Genomic DNA, 20,704 nt, shown 5'->3' on the forward strand with positions numbered 1-20,704 from the left:
TAAATAAATAAAATAGGGGCTGGAGAGATAGCTCAGTGGAATAAGCACTTCCCTGGCAAGCGCAAGGGCCTGAGTTCAATCCCTGGTTCTGCCAAAAATAAATAAATAAATACATACATACATAAATAAAATAATTAAGATCATGTTATGGTTTGTATCTAGGTGTGACCCTAAAAAATCATGTAGTTACCAGGGTGAACTTCTAGACTGTGTTTAGTTCATGATAAAATGCTGAGATGATCGGTGTGAGAGCTTCACCCACACTGGGGTGAATAGCCTGAATGCAATTTAAAAAAGGAAAAAAGGTTTACTCTCTGCGTCTGAGACCCTAACACTACTCCTCCCTTTTACCTTTGCACTTTACTGTTTTCTGACACCATAAAAGGTTACCCTTTGCCATGCCCTGCTCTGCCTTGAAGGCAGATGAATATGGACTGAAACCTCCACTAACTGTGAGCTACATCAACCTTTCCTTCCTTAATTCTGAGGGTCGGGAATTTTTTCTATCAGTGAGAGAAAAGTAACTGAGAAAGAAATAGGGTTGTACAAAAGTACCACATCTTTTTAATTGATTCTTCAGATGACAGGCATTTTGGTTGTTTTCAATATTTGGCTATCACATATTGTGCTGCTATAAACCTGGGTGCACATATATCTTTATGATGTGATGTTTTCATTTCTTTTGGGAAAATTCGGAGAAGGGGGATAGCTGGATTGAATGGGATTTCCAGTCATAGGTTTTTGAAAAGTCTCCACAATGATCTCCATAATGGTTGCACCAGTCTACTTTCTCACCAGCAATGGAGAAGTGTTCCTTTTTTCCTGCAGCTTCTCCAAGTCAGCTATAAAGAAAAATAGACTCAAAGCCTTTGTAAGTAAGTGGTTGCAACTTGAGGCTATACTCATAAGTGAAATAAACCAGAGCCACATAGGCAAATATTGTATTGTCCTTCTATTGTAAGAACTCAAAAGAAGAAATAAAAACTGAAAGGCATAACAGATACAGTTAAAAGGAATGAAACAGAAGTTAAGGATTTAACAACAAAGAGAGATAGGTGAAAAGTTAGGAAATAAAGTAGGGGCAAAACCATTCATGTATATATACAAGATGGATAAGGCAACAGTCCTAAGAATTTTCATCAGGTTTTTGAAAATAGTAGCTAATGGGTAGAATTATCACTTTGACTAACTTGATAAGTTGATATCTGTGAACTAAGCAGCTACATTGAGGACAGCAATGTGTAATACTAAAACCATGCTTGAAACACTTGTCATCTTGGTCTTCTAAATTTGTACTGTTTGCAATGTCATACCAATTACTACTATACTCTGTTTAAAGCATTTTTAAAAAGGTAATAACAGAAAATGAGAGATGAAAACAAAAATTTAAGATTTCTTGAAAGTATGTGATAATATTGAATCATATTTTTATCTTGTGTAAATATGTCTGTTAATCTGAGCAACAGATTTGATGATAAAAAGAGATAATATATCAATCATGTTAATCAGATATTCTTGTTTTGAAAATCTGTAATGTATGTATTGTTATATGTTGTCCTGTTTCTGTCTTTGCTTTTGTTCTTCTTGCTCTTGTTTTAACTCTTCAAAAGAAAAGAAAATTATTGTAGAAAAAGAAAAAGAATTTGGGTTGTTGCTATGACTAAGTGACCATGTGGATTATAAATCTTTGGAAATGGCTTATTGAAACAGATAAGAAGTGTTTAGAGATATTGCCTAGAAGATCAGCACTGGAACAAGCTTGACTATTTTTTATGGCAAATTCTAGTCAGAGCTCAGAAGAGCAGAAGGCTGAGAGAAAATCTGCTTCTAAAGACCAGGCTTGGGAGCTTTCTGCTGAGAAGTATTACATTTATTGTTGGACTCTAGACAATGTGTGTTATTGCTTGGCAGAAAGTTTGTCTGCATTTTGCACTCTTCCAGAAACCTTTTCTGGAGATGAGATTAAGTGTAGTAGACTGGTCAATGAGGCAGAAGACATTTCAAGGCAGCAAAATGCTGAGGTAGAGGCATGGACATTGTTGGGGGCATTTTGCCATATTTATTTTGAGAATCAAGAGCAAAGAGCCCAGCAGAGTGATTTAAAATGTGAGTTTGGCCATAAAGGAAGCTATAATAAAGCTGTGGACTACAAAAATAGAGCTGAGAGGATGTCCATTGCTGAGAAGAAACAAGAGAATGGAAAATATAGTCTGAGGACATCACAGAAGAGAGCGTGCTTGTGTCATTTACATCCTCAAAACTGCAAAATTCAAATACTATGTTCTGAAGGGAAAACCACTAAGCTTCATTCTCTAGAATGGTGGCAGCAGCTACACTTTTTTCCAGAATGGCTATGGCATAAAGAATTTTTTCTTTAGAATCAGGTTGAGAGGGTTCAGTGATCCAAGAACTCTACACCTACAGTCAAGAGAGAAGAGAGTCTGGGTGTGGTGGTGCATGCCTTTAATCCCAGCACTGGACAGACTGAAAACAGGAGGATCACTATGAGTCAGAACTGCATAGTGAAACCCTGAACCAAATAAATAAATGAAAAAAATAACAGTGAAGAAAACATAGCTAATGCTCCTGCTGGCAGCAGACATTGGGCCCATACTGGTGGCCTTGATTTTAGGCACCAGAAGAACACAGTTCTCAGGTAAAGAAGGCTTCCCCCTCAATTTCAGAAGGTCTGGAATGCCAGACAGTGTGCCCATGAAAGGGCAATGTGTGAAGCAGAGCATGAGAATCCTAACGTGCAGTGGAAAGCCTAGAAGCTTGGAGAAGATGGCAACATTATTCATCTAAAAGAAACTGCAAAGAAGGACTGAAATCATCCTAAAAGAGAAGCCATGGGAGCTATCACCAAGAGTGCCAAAGACCTGGAGCCACACGGAGCTCACAATTTGCCACAGATTGCTTCGGATGTTTCATATCGAACTGCAGGAATTATGTTGACCCTTCTGGATATTGGACTTGTATTGGTCCCAATCCTGCTGTATGTACCTTTTGGAATGGTAAAGTTTATCTTGTACCACTGAATTTGGAAGTGTTTAACTTTTCATTTGCACAGGGGCTCACAGGTACAAGATTGCCTTAGACCTTTGAAGAGATTAAGGACTTGGAATTTTCAGCAACCCTTAAACTATTGGGACTTTGTCAACTCTTAGAGGTGGACTACAATACGTTTTGCACAAAGGCATGTATGTAGGTCTTTAGGGGTCCAGAGGCAGAATGTTATGGTTTGTATCTAGGTATCCACACAAAGCCTCATGAAGTCACTGGGGTGGACTTCTAGATTTTGTGATTCAAATTCATGATCCAATTCTGGGATTATACCTGTGAGTGCTGCTGGGATTATGGGTGTGAGTGATACACACAGACAGGGGCAGATAGTCTAAATGCAACTTAGGTAAGGTAGAGAGGCTTTCTCTTTGCCTCTGCAGCTCTGCCACTGATCCTCCCTTTTGCCTTTGTTCTGTGTCGTTTACTGCTGGATGAATGTTTGCCTCTTCCTTGTTCTGCTATGCATTGGGGCCAGCTTACAGCAGACTAAAACCTTCCCTGTGAGCTAAATAAACCTTTCTTTCCTTAATTCAGGGTGTTGGTTATTTTGCCCCAGAAATGAGAAGAAAGTAACTGAGGCAGATCAGAAATAATGTCTCAAGTCAAAAAAGAAAAGACAACAATCACGAAACAATTGCCCAGCACAGCTAAAGAAGAGATAGAAAAAAAAAAAAAAATACAGGACAATGAAAAAATAGTAGAACACTGAATTAACAATATACAAAATTGGAATCCAAGAAACAGATTCATAAACATATCCAGGGAATTAATAATTCCACTGAAAGCTTGTGAACTCACTGGAATGAAGTCACAGACTTTCAGACGTCAAAGACATTGGTGCTGCTAAAGAATGTGAAAGTAAAGATCTCTTAAAATTAACAAGGAACCAGGAAATAATAATTCAGCAACTACAAAATGACACAAAGGTATTCTATGTAAGAATAAGAGATGTCAAAGAAGCAGGAGAAAACACAAATTACATAAAAAGAAAATTTGCAGAAATAGTAGCAGGAAATTTTCCAAGCATAACAAGAGAATGTGGCATACATGTAAACAGTGCAAATAGAATTTCAAATAGCCACAATCAAAATACATCTACACCTAGGCAAATAATAATCAAGATATCAAAAAGTCAGAAAAAAGAATATTAAAGGATTTTATAGTGAGGAAACAGATCATCTACAATACAAAGCCAATAAGAATCATGACAGATTTATCAGTACAACACATCAAAAAAGAAGAGCTTGGATTGAGCATTTTCTGGTCCTCAAAGCAAATAACTTTCAACCCAGATTGATATACCCTGAAAATCTATCAACAATATTTAATGGTGAGATAAGATGCTTCCATGACAAACAACAACTGAAGAAATTCATGACCATGAAACCAACCTAACAGAGTGATGACACATATCTGAGAAAGACAAAAACTATCACAGATTCAAGAACAGCAGAAACGAACCACCAAATTCAGCAAGGAATATAAAGAAGGGAAAATGGTCATAACCTATAGCAGAAAAATAACACCACATAGATAAGCCTATACATATTAGTTAGAACAATCAATGTAAAAAGACTCAATTTATGAATCAAAAGAAACAGATTAGTAGACTGGATTAAGAAACAAAATCCAATAATATGCTGCATAAAAGAAACACATTTACCTCAAAAGGAAATTCATAGACTAAAAGTCAAAGGATGGAAAACAATTTTTTGTGCTACACGAAAACAGAAGAAAGCACGGACAGCTTTTCTGGTTGCTTATAGTATCGATTTCAAACAAATAGTTCAAGATATAAGCAAAGTCACTACATACTTGTTGAGGGGAAACTACAAGAGGAAGAGGTGACAATTATAAGTTTATATGCACCCTATATAGAAGCACCCACATACATGAGACAAATTTTTATGGACATGAAAAATAAAATAAGCAAAAATACAATTGTAATGTTTGGATTTAACATGAAACTGTTAGAAAGAAATAAGTCAAGTAGGAAAAAAATCAACAAAAAATAATATGACTATGCCAAACTTTTGAAGAAATGCACATGGTAGACCTTACAGAGAGTTTCACCAGAAATGAGAGAATACACATTCTTCTCAAATGCACATGGGACATTCTCCAAAATAGATTTTTACTAGCACACAGAACATGCTTAAGTAAATGCAAAGGAATTCAAATTATCCCATGCGTACTATCTGACCACAGTTCAATGAAACTGATTTTTTTCTTTTTTGGCAGAACCAAGGATTGAACCTGTCCTTTTGAGCTTAAAAAAAACAAAACATACATCATAGATCTACATAAAACATTCCTAAAATTTATTTGGATATAGAAAAGGTCTAGAATAGCAAACATAATCCTGGGCAACAAAGGCAAAGCAGGAGGTGTTATAATCCCTGACTTGACCTGAGTTCAATCCCTGGTTCTGCCAAAAAAAAAAGGAATCCCTGACTTGAAATTATACTACAAAGCTACTGTGATTAAATCAACATGGTATTCTCAGTCTTTTCTGTTACAAATGAATTCAAGGACATTTTCTTTAGCTCTGTGAGGTTTACTGATGGTATTTTAATCAGGATTGCTCTGACTCTGTGTAGCAATGTTGGAATTATGGCCATTTTCACACTGTTGGTTCTTGCTATGCAGAAGCATGTAATATTTTTCCATTTTCTCAAATCCTCTTGAAACTTTTTTCCCAGACTACTATAATTTTCACCGTATAAATCTTTTCACATCTCTTGTGAGATTGATTCCTAAGTATTTCATTTATTTGGATGTTGTTGTGAAAGGTGTGGATTTCCTAATTTTTCTCTTAGTGTGCTCATTGTTTGTATACAAAAATAATATTGAGTTTTGGGTGGTGACTTTGTATTCTGCTAGACATTTATAAATTGGAATGAACTTATTGAAAACTAAAGAGTTACTGACTTGAAGTAAAGGACAGGAGAGGAATTGGGAAAAAGAGATTTAGCTATATATGTAAGCACGATGGTTTGGACAACTGTAATGTGCATTTCTGCTGGTCTATGGAAAGAAGCAGTTCATGCTTTAATTTGCATTAGTCTTTTTTTTCATGTGTTACTCCTTTTAATTCTCTTTTAAAATAATGAATCTTCATTGCTTTAAATGTACACATCACAAAGAAGACAAACAACCTTAAAACCCTTAAAGATAAGCAACTTTAAAGAACTAAAACGGAGGAACAAACAGACCCGAAGTTAGCAGAAGGAAGGAAGTTAACGTAGTAGCAGGGTTTTCAGTATTTTCAAGAGAAATTACACTATATATTCTTAGAATAACACAAAATTGTAATAAACCAGTTTCAATTTTAGCAATTAATGATGTTAATCCTGTCAGGAGTGAAAGAAACCAGCAGAATAGTTGGAAAATTCTATTAAGTTAACAGTTATTGAGACCTTAGAAAATAACACATCTATAATTTATTTTGAAATGTAATTTTTTGTTTGGAACAAGTGGTTCGGAATTACTTATAAATAGTTATCTCTTATTGGGTCCAAGTCCCTAAAATCCCTTTGAGGCAAAAACTATCCCCAAAAATAATGGAGTGAGAGTTTTGAAATGCCTTGGTAACTGTCCTCATTAGTAGATTAAAATGAAATAAATGTACAAAAGTAAAAACTTATTATGATTATGCAAATCACACTTAGAGACATCTGAGCATTCACTGTGTGGTAAACATAGTAGATTTATCGGTTTGAGGGAAAGAAAGAGTCTACTCTGTCCCACAACACATTACTTTCTAAGTTTGCAATAAGACACAGTGATAATAAATTCCAGTTTCTGGACATGGAATAATAATAATTTAATAGTGCAAAGCCATGTGAAGATGAAGATAATTTTTGAAGAGACAATGATGAGTCAGCTTTTTTGTGTACAAGAAGGCCTCTAAATCATGATAGCCTGGTCAGTCATACAGCAGTTATCTTAAGACTTAAAGTACACAGGAGTCTTTCCTCTGGTCTCTTTTATTTTTTTCTATTTCACTTATTTATTTATTTCATACAGGGTCACATTATGCAGCTCGGATTTATAGTGATCCTCCTGTTTTAGACTCCGCAGCACTGGGATTGCAAGAGTGTGCCATCATGCCCGATTTCAGTGGGCACTAAAGCTCACCCAGGACTCTGGCATGGAATGTGACAGTGGGAAGTCAACCCAGATCTTTGTGCTTGTCGGGAAGGTGCTTAGACCACTGAGATGTCTCCCAGGCTCCTCCTGCTCAAGCCTCTTAAGTCAGTTCTGAGAAAACAAACAGGATTTTTCTGTCCCCATTTTGCTACCACATAAAACATCCTCTTCTTTGAAAACAAACAACTTCATCCTCAGAGATCTGACATGAATCATACAGCACATCATGAGTCATACTATGAATATGTGATAATTTTGGTTCTACAATTTGACTTTATTCGGGGAAGCTGTAATTTAATTTTTCCACATATGGAAGTCTCATTAAGATTAGCTTAAAAATAACTCTGCTCCTGAAACAAAACTATCCTTTTCTGCAATACATCCCTAATGTTGCTCTGATACACAAGTAATTTTTGTACAATGATCATGAGTGTGTGCTTATGTTTGTGTGTGCATGTGTGCTTGTGTTTACATGTGGTGTATGTGTCTCTATGGTGTGTGTGTTTTCTGTATTTTGAGACAGGGTCTTGCTGTATATTCTAGGCTGGCATTGAAATGACTCTATAGTCCAGACTGGCCTTCTATTTGCAGTGGTCTTTTTGCCTCAGCCTCCTGAGGCCTGGGATTACACATGTGCAACATCACACCAATCATATACATTGATCTTGTTTACTGGAGCATTACTAAACTCATACATAACCAGTGCATTGAACATTTTTGTAATAAAAAATTATATCCTCTATCAGTATAAATACTTACATGTCTTCTATTCTAAGTGACAACAATTTTTTTCCATCTTGGTCTTATTTGGATGGTACAGTATGCATAAGTTAAGTGTGAATGAGTCTTCTAATTTCCATTCAGGTTTATATAATTTCCTTTAAACATCTTTATAAAATAGTTCTCCTGAAAACAAATTCTTAGTTTCCTTGCATCACAGAGAGTACTTATTTTCAATTTACTACTGAAGACAAATTCTAGAGAATTTAGGATTGATACTTTTTCCCTTCAGAACATGAAAATTTTTGTGGCACAACTTTCTGGTCTCTGTGATTTATAATTTAAACCTTCCATGAAAATCCACAAATTTTGTTTTACAACCAGCCTGATAGCTCAGTGGACTAAAGTGCCTGCTTAGGCAGGCACAGGAACCAGCATTCAATCCCCAGCATGACATGCTGGTCCCAACCCTGGTATGTGCTGAGACTGGGAGTTGTGGTGTGTGCCTTTAATCCCAGTGCTTAGGAGGCAGAAAACAGGAGGATCACTACAAATCAGATCTGCGCAGTGAGACCCTGTAGAGCCTGTACTAAGTTCATTTAAAAAATCCACAAAATTTTGAATAGCTAAACCAAATTCTCAAGGAAACACAAATGTGTCAGGTACACATTCTCAAATTTCATAATTTATTAATGTTGGCAATAAAAACTATGGCATTAGCATAGACATAAAAATAGACTAATGGAAGCAAATATTATCTAAAAATAACTGACTGACTTATGATTAATCTCACACTTTGTGATCAATTAATATTCAATGATGAACCAAATTAATTATGTGAATTAACTGGATTGCCTGTGCCAAAAACAATGACAGAAATATTTTTGCCTTTGTGATATACAGTATGCAAATAATAACTTGAAGTAGATTATAGACATAAATATGCAACCCAATAGTATAAAACTTGTAGAATAAGGGAATATATTTTAAGGACATTGGGTTTGACAAATGTTTCTGATACTAAGGAAAACAAACACAGTATGAACATAAAATTTAAAAAACTATAGATTACATCAAATACAATGTCACTAAAACAGTGAATTATCAAAACCATTGTTTTATTTTATAAAAGTGTAAACTAAACAAAGTCTAAGAATACATAAAGAACTTTTGATATAATCAAAACTGAAAACATAATAAAAGTCTGTGTTTCCTGTATTTAACCATTTTTGAGAGCTTTAAAAACCAACAATCTCATAACCACAGTAGTTAGAAAAACTAGTATCCTTCCTGGCAAGAGAATTCAGAAAAGCTTGAGATTGCCCATGATCCTCAATTGGTGAGCATTACTACAATTTCACCTATGTCTTACTTCCTTGGAAAAGGCCCATGTACAGGAGTCCAGGGAGATATCTCAGTAAAATAAGTGTTTGCCTGGCAAGGTCAAGGTCCTGAGTTCAATCCCTGGTACCACAAAGAAAGAAAAGAAGAGAAAAGAAAATGTTCATGTTCAAAGCTTTGTTAAAAATCATAACTCTGATTAATTGTTCAGGAAAAAATTATACTCATGAGATGATTTTAGAACTAATAAGTGGAAACCATGAATTGTTATAACTATAATACCAATTGGGACAAATAAAATACTGGAAAGAATGTAAAAGAGGAATGAAAAACAATGTCTGTACAGGAATTTGAAATATTCTGACAGATTCCTGGAACTATGATCTGTATAACTCATTGGTGAGATGCAATACCTGATGACCTCATCTTAAAGGAGGAAAGTTTATTTGATTCATACCAATAGAGGTTTCAGCCCATAATCAATTGGCTCCAAGGCAGGATACTATGGCAGAGAGGCAGGGGAGAGAAGAGACAGCTCTTGACATGGTATGAAGAGGCATGGGAATCAAGTGACTGTGAGAGATGTGCCCTTCCAGGTAATTCCCCCTAGTAACCCACCTGCAGGCTTCACCTCCCAGTATCACATTTAGAAATAGATTTATCAGTGAGCTGATTAATCCTTTGATGAAAATCACAGCTCCATTACACAATTGCTTTCTGCAAACTTACCCTATAAGTACATGAGGCTTTTGGGGTACATTCAGATATAAATTATAAAAATAAACCCATCAAAATTCATTTGGAGGCTTAATTTCTCACTGTGGCAGTGTTTGGAAGTAGAGCCTAACTGGAGTTTTTTGGGTCTTAAGGGTAGAACTCTCCTGAATAGATTAATGGTATCTTGTTGGAGTGAGTTTCCACTTATTGGAGACTGTGTTACCAAACATAGAATCAGGTTATTTGAATGTGTGGACCCTTCCTTGTTTTACTTTTAGAGAAATTCACTTGTTTGTCTTTCCACCATGCTGTTAAACAGCATGAGGCCCTTACCATATGTTCCTATCTGATCTTGCACTTTCCGGCCTTTACAACTAGGAATTAAATAAATTTTGTTTATTTTAATAATACCCTTTGTTAGGTATTTTTGCAACAGAAAGTAGATAAAATAAGACAACTTGAAAAGCAGAAGGCTATATTCAAATGCCATACAATGTTGTGAGCATGCCAAGTAAATTACTAAAATGACATCAGGCCTCTAACTGACTGAAAATTTGTACAAGCAGAAAACACAGTCCACTGGAGTTACACTGAGGTTTTGTTAGTGTGATAGCCTCATGTTAGGCATTGGATGCATTATGCAACCTTATTAATATGTATGAGTTTTTAAATAATTCTCTTTCATGAATTTTTATGTATTTAGTACAGGGTCTCATTACACACATTGGACTGGCGGTGATCCTCCTGTTTGCAGCCTCCCAAGTTCTGGGATTATAGGTGCCTGCCACGATGTCCAGTCCCAATGGCGTCTCAAAATGCCCAGCTCTTTTATGAATTTGATAGTTTTAAAGGATTTTCTTAGAGTTCAAGGTATTCCCTTTTAGTTGAGTCTAGACTACTAGAGAACTGCCAATGGGATGAATGTTCTTCACCTATATAAAATAAGATTCTGGGGAAGTATTGTTTTTTCTCTCCTACAGAGTGAACCTTTCTTGTGATAAGAAATCTAGTTCTGGGGGCTGGAGAGATGGCTCAGTGGTCTAAAAGCACCTACTTGGAACAAGCTTGCCAAAGCATAGGGACCGCGGTTCGATCCCCCAGCACCACATGCCAGCCAGTCCCGCCCCCTGGTGGGCTGAGCTGGCCACACACACAATAAATAATGTATAAATAAATAATTATAAAAAAATATTTCAAAAAAAAAGAAATCTAGTTCTGTATTCATAATTGCTCTTCATCTTTCCTTGTCTCATGAAGGAGAGAGTATTTTTTAGATCTTTATCATGAGAAACTGATAGGAATTTTGGCAGTACGTCACATGACATTGGGGCTTATATCAAGGCTATGGACCCTAGAATTTATTGGCCTGGCATTTGTTTACTTATAGCCTCAAAAATTCATCAATAGGGCTGATCAGATAGCTCAATGGGAGCTGGTCAAATAGCTCAAAGGATTAAAGTGCCTGCAAGCAGGAACAGGAGATAGGGGTTTGATCCTTGGGCCTGCTATGTCAGCCCCTGCCCTGGGGCATACTGAGACAGCAACTGAGACTGGACTTGGTTGTGCACACCTGTAACCCCAGCTCTTGGGAGGCTGTAAACAGGTGGATCACTATGAGTACGATCTAATAGTGAGACCCTGTAGACCCTTCGCTAAAATAAAAAAGAAGAAAGCTCAGTGGATTAAAGAGCCTGCTTAGCCAGATGCAGGGACCAGGGTTTGATTCCCAGCATGCCATGTTGGCGCTGTCCCCAGGGCACACTGAGAGGGAAAGAGACTAGAAATAGTGGCGTGTACCTGTAGTTCTACCCCTTGAGAGCCGGAAACCAGGAGAATCACTACAGGTCCGATCTGTGTAGTGAGATCCTGCAGACCCTGTGAGAAATACATTCTTAAAAAATCATCAATAAAAACTATGTAAGAGTTTCTACAAGTAAACTACCACATTTTAAAAAATGCTAGAGAATAGCAGTGATAGAGAAAGCAAATACTGGCATTTATTCATTGTTATTTTTGTTTTAAGTTATCTAAAATATTCATTCATTTTTAAATTTAATTTGAATTTCTTTTGAAGAATGAAACCAAAAGCAAAAGGAAGTAGCAGAACAAAGACAGAAATAGAGTAACATACAACAATATGTTACAGATTATCAAAACAAAACTAGCAAATTAATAATGGATGTTTTATAACGTATTTTTATCATCAAATTTTCTCTCATATAAAAAGATAGCTATGCAAGATTGGACACATAAATGAATACCAATGTTTGATTTTCATAAGCCTGATTTTTTTTCTTTTTTAAATTCATTTTATTGAATTTAAAATAGCAATGAAGATAAAATAGCAATGAAACAGTTTCAAAACACGTTAGTAGGACAGTTTCAAAAATTAATATATTGCATATTGTTATCTTCATAGTAATTATTCAGAGGACAAGATGCAGACATGATATTGTGTCTACATAATATTAGTACAAACCTTTATTTTCATTGAACCAAGAGAAAGTAGCTGTATATCTATCCTAACTATCTTATATATACATATACATTTTTTCACAACAAAATGGTCCTTTATCTATATTCCCTTTTTTGTTTTATTTTGTCAGAGATGGGTGTTCTAGTGCTGTTAGAGAAGCTGTATTTAGAGAAGTATTTAAAGGATGATTTCATACTTGATGCCAGTCCAAATATTGTAGGTACTTGAATTCAGTAAAATAACCCAATATAGTCCAATAGTCCATAATAGTAGTGAGTTATCAGCACAACTGGCAATTGTCCAAAGTTTTTGACTTGAGTCTTTCATAACCCAGCATATCAATATAGCTTTACTCTTTATAACTCGTGGTTACACTTTCTGTGGTATGGTTAAGACCAAGTTAAAGCAAGAGTTATATAACTAAAAATGTAACTTTTGCTATCTGATAAGGTCAGTCAAATCCCCTCAAGATTTACCCTGGAGCCATGTAAAGCACCTTGTCAATCTTTAGTCAGTGTTAGCCATCTGGAGGAGTCAGGGCCATTGCTTGACCAATTTGCTCTCTGTGAAAGCCTAAGAGAATTTTTTCTCCTTAGGCACACTACACATCGTCGATGACTTCCCTCTTCTTGATCAGAAAATTATATGTGTGCCTATATTTATAGTAGCACAATTTGTGATAGCCAAATCTTGGAAACAACCAAAACACCTGAGGCATGGATGAAAAAGATATGGTGTTTTTAACTTGTTTTTTCTTGTCGTTATTACTTTATTAATATCTGTTTTAAAGAGAGTATAATAATTGTAACATATTTAAAATGATATACACTTAAAGACTAAGATGAGAGGAATTTAATGATGATTTTTGTGTTACACACTGCTGTCCTTCATGTAGATCATTAGATTGCCGATATCAGTAAATAGTCACATTGAAAATTCTAAATATGAACTGCTTTTTTAAAAATCTGATGAAATTAATAGTAAAATCATCTCAGCCATGATTTTGTCCCCTTCATATTTTCCTATACTTTTTCCTTTCCCTCATTTTCATTATTTAATCATTTTCTTTCATTTTCCATTCATTTTACTATATCTATTATACCCTTCAGATTTTATTTATTCATTAAGGTTCCTACAATTGACAGATAATATAATATTGACAAATGTGTGTCTGATTTATTTTACTTATGATTATAAACTCTAATGCATCCACATACATTTAAAGGCCCCAAGTTTCTCATTCTTTACAGCTGAGTAACACTCCATGATATAAAAGTAACATACCTTTTATGTCCATTCCTTAGATGATGGACATTTTGGTTGTTTTGAAGATTAGGTTATGACAAATTGTGCTGCTATAAACATAGGTGCACATATATTACTGTGGTATGATGTTTTCAGTTCTTTGAGAAAATATGCAGAAGGGAAATAGCTGAGTTGAATGGAATTTCCAGTGCACTAGCTGTTATTGGTAGTGCTAATTGTTCTACCGTAAGTAGGAAGCCATGTCTGTCTTAACTACTTTTTTCCCTTGGGTATTAACATTGGGAGGTACTTCAGTAATAACTTCAAAAAAGCTGTGCACTGAATGTCAGAGGACAGTGCCAAACAGAAAACAATATAGAAAATGGCAAAATCTTGGGACACACACAAAACAAGAATCCCTGAAACAGGAGATTTTATCAAAAACCACACTCTTTTCAGACAGTGTCTGACTTCAGTGATACAGCTATCTACTATCAAACTTTCACAAAATAATATCAAGAACTCTAAATAAAGAATTCTTTCTGAAATAGAAAATGACAAAAAGAAGGAGCAAAATGCATTCTCAGGTCCTGAGTCCACCTAGAACAAACCAGGCGACATCACCATAGAAGAAAGTGGAAGCCATACATTTGAAATATCTAAAATAACAGAAACTGAAGTAAACAAACAAATGCAGAAGAGTATAGGGGAAACAAGATCAGAAAAATTCTCACAAGTAAAAAAAAGATATAGCTACAATGAAAGAACTATGTTATGGTTGATGTCTAGTTGTCCCCAAAACGTGTCATGTAAGTCATGTGTTGAAGCGATTCAAGAAGCAGCGAGTGGATTGATGGGCAGGGCCAGAGAGGTGCAAACCGCTAAACTGTCAACAACCCCTAATTCCCAGTCTGTGGTCTCTCAGAGGTATGGAGAGGGTCATTCTCGACACGGCCGTGCCCCAGCCTCTCTTCAAGACCCTATACTGAGTGGAAGTAGTACCTGCGGTAGAGACCACCTCAGGCAGAGAGGAGATGGTTGGAGAAGACAGAGGCACTGACCCCCTCTCCTGAGCAAATAAGTCTCCAAGTTCTAAATTCAGGCTGATTTAATCTATGAAATGAGACAAATAAACCTTTCTTTCATTTTGATTGTTGAGTATTTCTCCCAGCAATGAGAGAAGAGCAACAAAAACAAACTTTTAAGGAATTCTAAGGATAACACAGATAAAAATACAGAGAAAATAGAAAAATGATGGAAACCTTCAATGAGCAATATAAGAAAAAAAATAGAATGCATGAAGCAGATTCAAAGAGATACAAAGGAAATTAAAACCTCAATCACAAGTTACCAAAACCGCTTAAATGAAAGTAAAGATAGACTTGCAGAGCTTGAAGACACCATTACAGCTAATGAAAGGATAAGGGAAAAATTTCTTAAAAACAAATAAGATGAAGAAAATAATTTAGCATCTCTAAGATGATGCAAAGATGAACAACATAAGACTAATAGGCATCAGTGAGAAAGAGGGAGGCAATACAAATGACATAAAAAGAATATGTTCAGAAGAAATAGCAGAAAACTTCCCAAATATAGGGAAACAATCTTACAATCAGGTGAAGGAGGCATATAAAACCCCAAATAATATCAATCTTATTAAAACTACACCCAGACATATAATAGTCAAGATATCAGAAATCCAGCACAAAACAGTATAATAAAAGAAGCTAGACAAAAGAGACAGATCACATTTAAAGGAATACACATCAGAATAATGGCATATTTCTCTTCCCAAACCATCAAGTCAAGAGCACAGGGCAAATTACTCCATGTCTTTTTTTTTTTTTTTTTTTTTTTTTTTTTTGTGGTACAAAGGATTGAACTCAGTACCAGGCAAGCACTTATTCCAGCGAGTTATCTCCCTGACCCCTTGAAGTCTTTCAAGAATACAAATTCCCACCTAGACATGTATATCCTGCAAAACGCTCTTTCAAGTTTAATGGAGAAGGGAAATATTTCCATGACAAAGAACAACTAAAGAAATTCATGATGACCAAACCAACCTTATGCAGAATACTAAAAGATATTCTATAGAGGGATCAAAAACCCCACAATTTCAAGAATGACAACAGAATGAACCCACTAAATAGAGAAAACTATTAAACACAGAATAAATGTAGAGAAACAACAATAGAAAAATAACATGACAAAACTAATTCAATACATCTCAATTACAACCACCAGTGTAAGTAGACTCAATTCACCAATTAAAGAAATAGACTGTCATAGTGGATTAAGCAGTGAAATTCAACAATATCTTGTATAAAACAAACACAATTAACTCATAAAGAAATTCACAGGCTGAAGTCAAAGGTTGGAAAACAGCACTACATGCTCAAGGACCTCACAAAAAAGCAGTGGTAGCTATTCTGTTTGCAGATAATCTAAACTTCAAACCAAGAATAAATAAATGAGATAAAGAAGGTCAGTATGTACTGGGTAGGGGAAAAATTCAAGAGGAAGAGATAACAGTCATAAATATATATGCACCAAATACTGGAGCACCCAGTTATATAAGACAAATTATAAAGAACATGAAAAAATCTAATAACCAATATCACAATCTTAACAGGAGAAGATAATATCCCCTTCTCTCAAAAACATAGGTCAAACTGGCAAAAAATAAGCAAGGAGTTAGTAAAACTTTAAAAAATAAACTTTGAACAAATGCACTTAGTGGACATATACAGTATGTTCCATCCAACAACCTCTGAATACATGTTTTTTCAGCTGCACATTGGGATATTGTCTAAAATAGACAAAATACTAGACCTTACGTCAGCCTTAAGTCTATGCAAGAAAACAGAAATTATCCCACGCTTATTATCTGAACTCAGTGCAATGAAACTGGAAATAAATTACAAAAGAAACAAAAAAACCCCCATAAATACATGGAAATTACATAACACACTTCCCAGCAAATAATGGGTTATTTATTAAATTAAACAAGAAATTAAACAAGATGTTAAACAATATCTACAATTCAACAAAAATTCAAGCACGGCTTATCAGAATTTATGGGATGCAATGAAAGCAGTTCTTAGAGGAAAATTTATAGCTGTGAACTCACACATTAGAAAAACAGAACAGGAACAAATAAATATCCTAATTCTGCAATACAACCATCTAGAAAAATAAGAGCAAACCAAATCCAAAGCCCAGGAGGAAATTAAAAAGATTAGAGCACAAATTAATGCAATTGACACAAAGAAAACAACACAAAGAATTAACGAATCAGAAAGCTGATTCTTGGAAAGATTAAATAAAGGATAGTAATTCAATACCCCACAGTCCATAGCATTCCTCTACACAGAAAACAAACACATTGAGAGAGAAATTAGAGAAACAATAACTTTTACAATGATACCATGGAAAATGAAATACTTAGGAATAAATCTAGGGCTTAGGAGATAGCTCAGTAGAATAAGTGCTTGCCTGGCCAGTATAAGGTCCTGAGTTCAATACCTTGCACCTCAATAACAAAAAACAAAAAAAAAAAGAATAAATCTAACCAAAGATGTAAAAGATATAGTCAATGAAAATTACACTACTCTAAAAAAAAGAGAGATCATAGACAATTTTAGAAAATGGAAAGAAGTTCCTTGCTCCTGGATAGAAAGAACCAACACTGTGAAGATGGCCATATTCCCAAATAGTTATACAGATTTAATGCAATCCCTATAAAAATGCTATCATCATAACTCACAGACCTCGAGAAATCATTCTTAAAATTTATTTAGAACCAGAAAAAAAGCTAGAATAGCACAGAAAATCCTGAGCAACAAAGGCAAGGCAAGAGCAATTACAATTCCTAACATGAAATTATACTCCAAAATTACTGTGATAAAATCAGAATTGTATTGGGAAAAAAAAAGACCTGAGGAACAATGAAATAGATTAGAAAGTGCAGAAGCAAATACAAACACACTCAGCCACCATAACTTCAACAAAGGGGCCAAACATGCTTACTGGAAGAAAGATGGCATCTTTAAAAACTGGTGCTGGCAAAACTGGCTTTATATGCCGAATACTAAAACTTGACCTGGGTCTATCACCATGCACTAAACTAAAGTCAAATTGGATTAAAGATCTAAACATTAAATCAGAAACACTAAAATCACCAGGAAGAGAATGTAATTGGTAATCTTGAAAACATAGGGATAGGCAAACAATTCATGAACAAAAATCAAACTACATGAGAAAGACTTGAAAGAATTAACAACTGGGACTAACTCTTATGGAAATTTTTGCATGTCAAAAAATTACCAACAGAGTGAAAAGATAATCCAGGAATTTGCAAAAAAGTCTTAACTAATAAGCACTCAGACAAATGTCTTTTATCTAGAATTTATAAAGAACTGAAAAATATTAGGGCCTCAAAATTTAAAAACCCAAATCCAGAAATGGGCATCCGAGATGAACATACACTTCTTTTTTTTTTTTCTCTACAGTTTTATTGATAAACATATAGCAATGAGACAGTTTCAAATCAAATCGGAAGTACAGTTTCAACAAATAATACACTGCATATATTCTTCTTAGTGGTTAATTGCTGTACTTTTTTATAAGTTTTTTTTTTTTTTCCTTCCTCGAATGCCTTCAGGGCACTTTTGGCCAGCGGGAGAGTTGTGAGGTTCGAACTCCAGGAACCTGAGGCTGACAGCTTTGTGGAAGCAGCCACTGAAAGGACTGAGCTAGGGCCAGGCCCCCGAACATACACTTCTTAAAGGAAGAAATTCAAGTGGCAAATAAATACGTGAAAAAATGTTCCACATCACTAGCCATTTGTGAAATGCAAATTAAAACAACACTGAAATAACATCTCACACTGCAAAGAATGGATGTCATAAAGAAATCAACCAACAACAAATGTTGGAGAAGCAGTGTGGAAAAAGCAACCCTTCTACACTGCTAGTGGGAATATAGACTGGTACAACGATTATTGAAACAGTGTGCAGACTCCTCACAAAACTAGGACTGGAAATCCCATTGAATCCAGCTATCTCCTTTCTGGGAATTTTCCCAAAAGAACTGAAAATATCACATCATAGTGATACATGTGTGCCTATGATTATAGCAGCATGATTTGTGATAGGCAAATTTGGAAACAACCAAAATGCCCATCACCTGAGGTATGGATGAAAAATATGTGATATTTTCATACAATGGAGTATTACTCAGCTATAAAGAATAATAAACTCAAAGCCTTCATATATAAGTGGATACAACTTGAAGATATACTCATAAGTGAAATAAACCAGATCCACATGTGTAAATATCATATTGTCTCCCAACTGTAAGAACTCAAATGAAGAAATAAAAATTGAAAGGTATATCACAGTTAAATGGAAAGCAAGAATTTAATGTTTAAACAACAAAGAGAGAGAAGGGAGGAAATTTAGGAAATATGTCAGAGGCAAAACCATATATTTATTTAAACAAGTTGGATAAGACAATGGTCCTAAGAATCTCCTTCAAGTTTTTGAAAAAGCAGTCAAGGGGTAGATTTCTCATGCTTACCAAATCACTATGTTGGTATCTGTGAACTAAGCAACTACACTGAAAATATCAATGTGTATTACGGAAACCATGTTTGAAATACCTGTCATTTTAATCTTCTAAATGCATACTTCTTCTAATATCATACCACTTATAACTATACTCTCTTTAAAGCAATCTTTAAAAAGGTAATAAAAAAAGAGACAGAAAAAATCATAGAATTTCATGCTAAAATTTTGTATATGCTTTGATTTCTAAATTTCCCTGAAAAACATGTAATTGTTTTTTTCACATTCTATAGGGATTAAAATTTTAGAATATCCTTGGTTGCTGGAAAAGAGCGGTTCCATGTTATGTCTAAGGCATTTGATATTCAGGCAGATAGTGATGTTAAGCTCAGCTGTCTCTGTTAAAGGGTAATATCATTGAGTTTCTCTTTTGGATATTTAACAACTAAAGTTTGGAAACCAAAAATTAGAGAAATAGAGAGGCTCCATGGTTAGGCAATATTTTGGCGCTAGATCTTCAAGGTCAGTAAGGACTCAGGACAGGAGAGAACCTGTTCTGTAATGTCTTGTAACTCAGTGATGTTCCAAATCTTCTGATCAAGGAGAATATGGGCCCACAAAGGAAAGTGATTGATGATGTATAGTGTGCATATGGAGAGTCACCTAGAGAGAAAACGTTCTCTCAGGCTTTCACAGAGAGCAAATTGGTCAAGCAATTGCTGTGACTCATCCACATGGCTAACAGTGACAAAAGATCTAACAAGGTGTGTACCTGGTTTCCGGGGAAACCCTGAGGGGATTTGACTGACCTTGTCAGATACAAAAGTTACATTTTAATTATATAGGTTTTGTTTTAACTTGGTCTTAACCATTTAGCAGAAAAGTGTAACCATGAGGTGTAAAAAGTAAAGTCATGTTAATATGCTGGTCTGTAAAAGGCTGAAGTCAACAACTTCGGACATTTGCTAGTTGTACCCATAACTCACTACTATTATGGAATATTGGACTATATGGATTATTTTGCTGAACTAAAGTACCTATAATATTTGGACTGTCATCAAGTATGCAAAGGTCCTTTAAATTCTTCTCCAAATGCAGCTTCTCTAACTGCAGTGAAACATCCATCTCTGATAAAACAGAAGGAAAAAGGGGGATATGTTTGGAGCCATGAAGTTATGAAATCAATCAGATACATGTAGGTGGGATTTAGCCCATTATGTAAAGTAAACAATCTATGTAATTTCTGAGATGTACACCCTATCTGGTGTAGGTTAGCTATTACCTGGTAGGCGACCTAGTGTCATGCATTACTAACTTCACAAAAGTGTAAAAAAAGGAGTATTGCTGTGAAGAAAAGGAAAAAAGAAGTAAAAGATAAAAAGGAAACAGAAAATATATATGTATGCACAAGGGAGTTATGATA

Source organism: Octodon degus, unplaced genomic scaffold, assembly GCF_000260255.1.
Source record: "Octodon degus isolate 3935 unplaced genomic scaffold, OctDeg1.0 scaffold00069, whole genome shotgun sequence".
Classification (NCBI taxonomy): Eukaryota; Metazoa; Chordata; class Mammalia; order Rodentia; family Octodontidae; genus Octodon; species Octodon degus.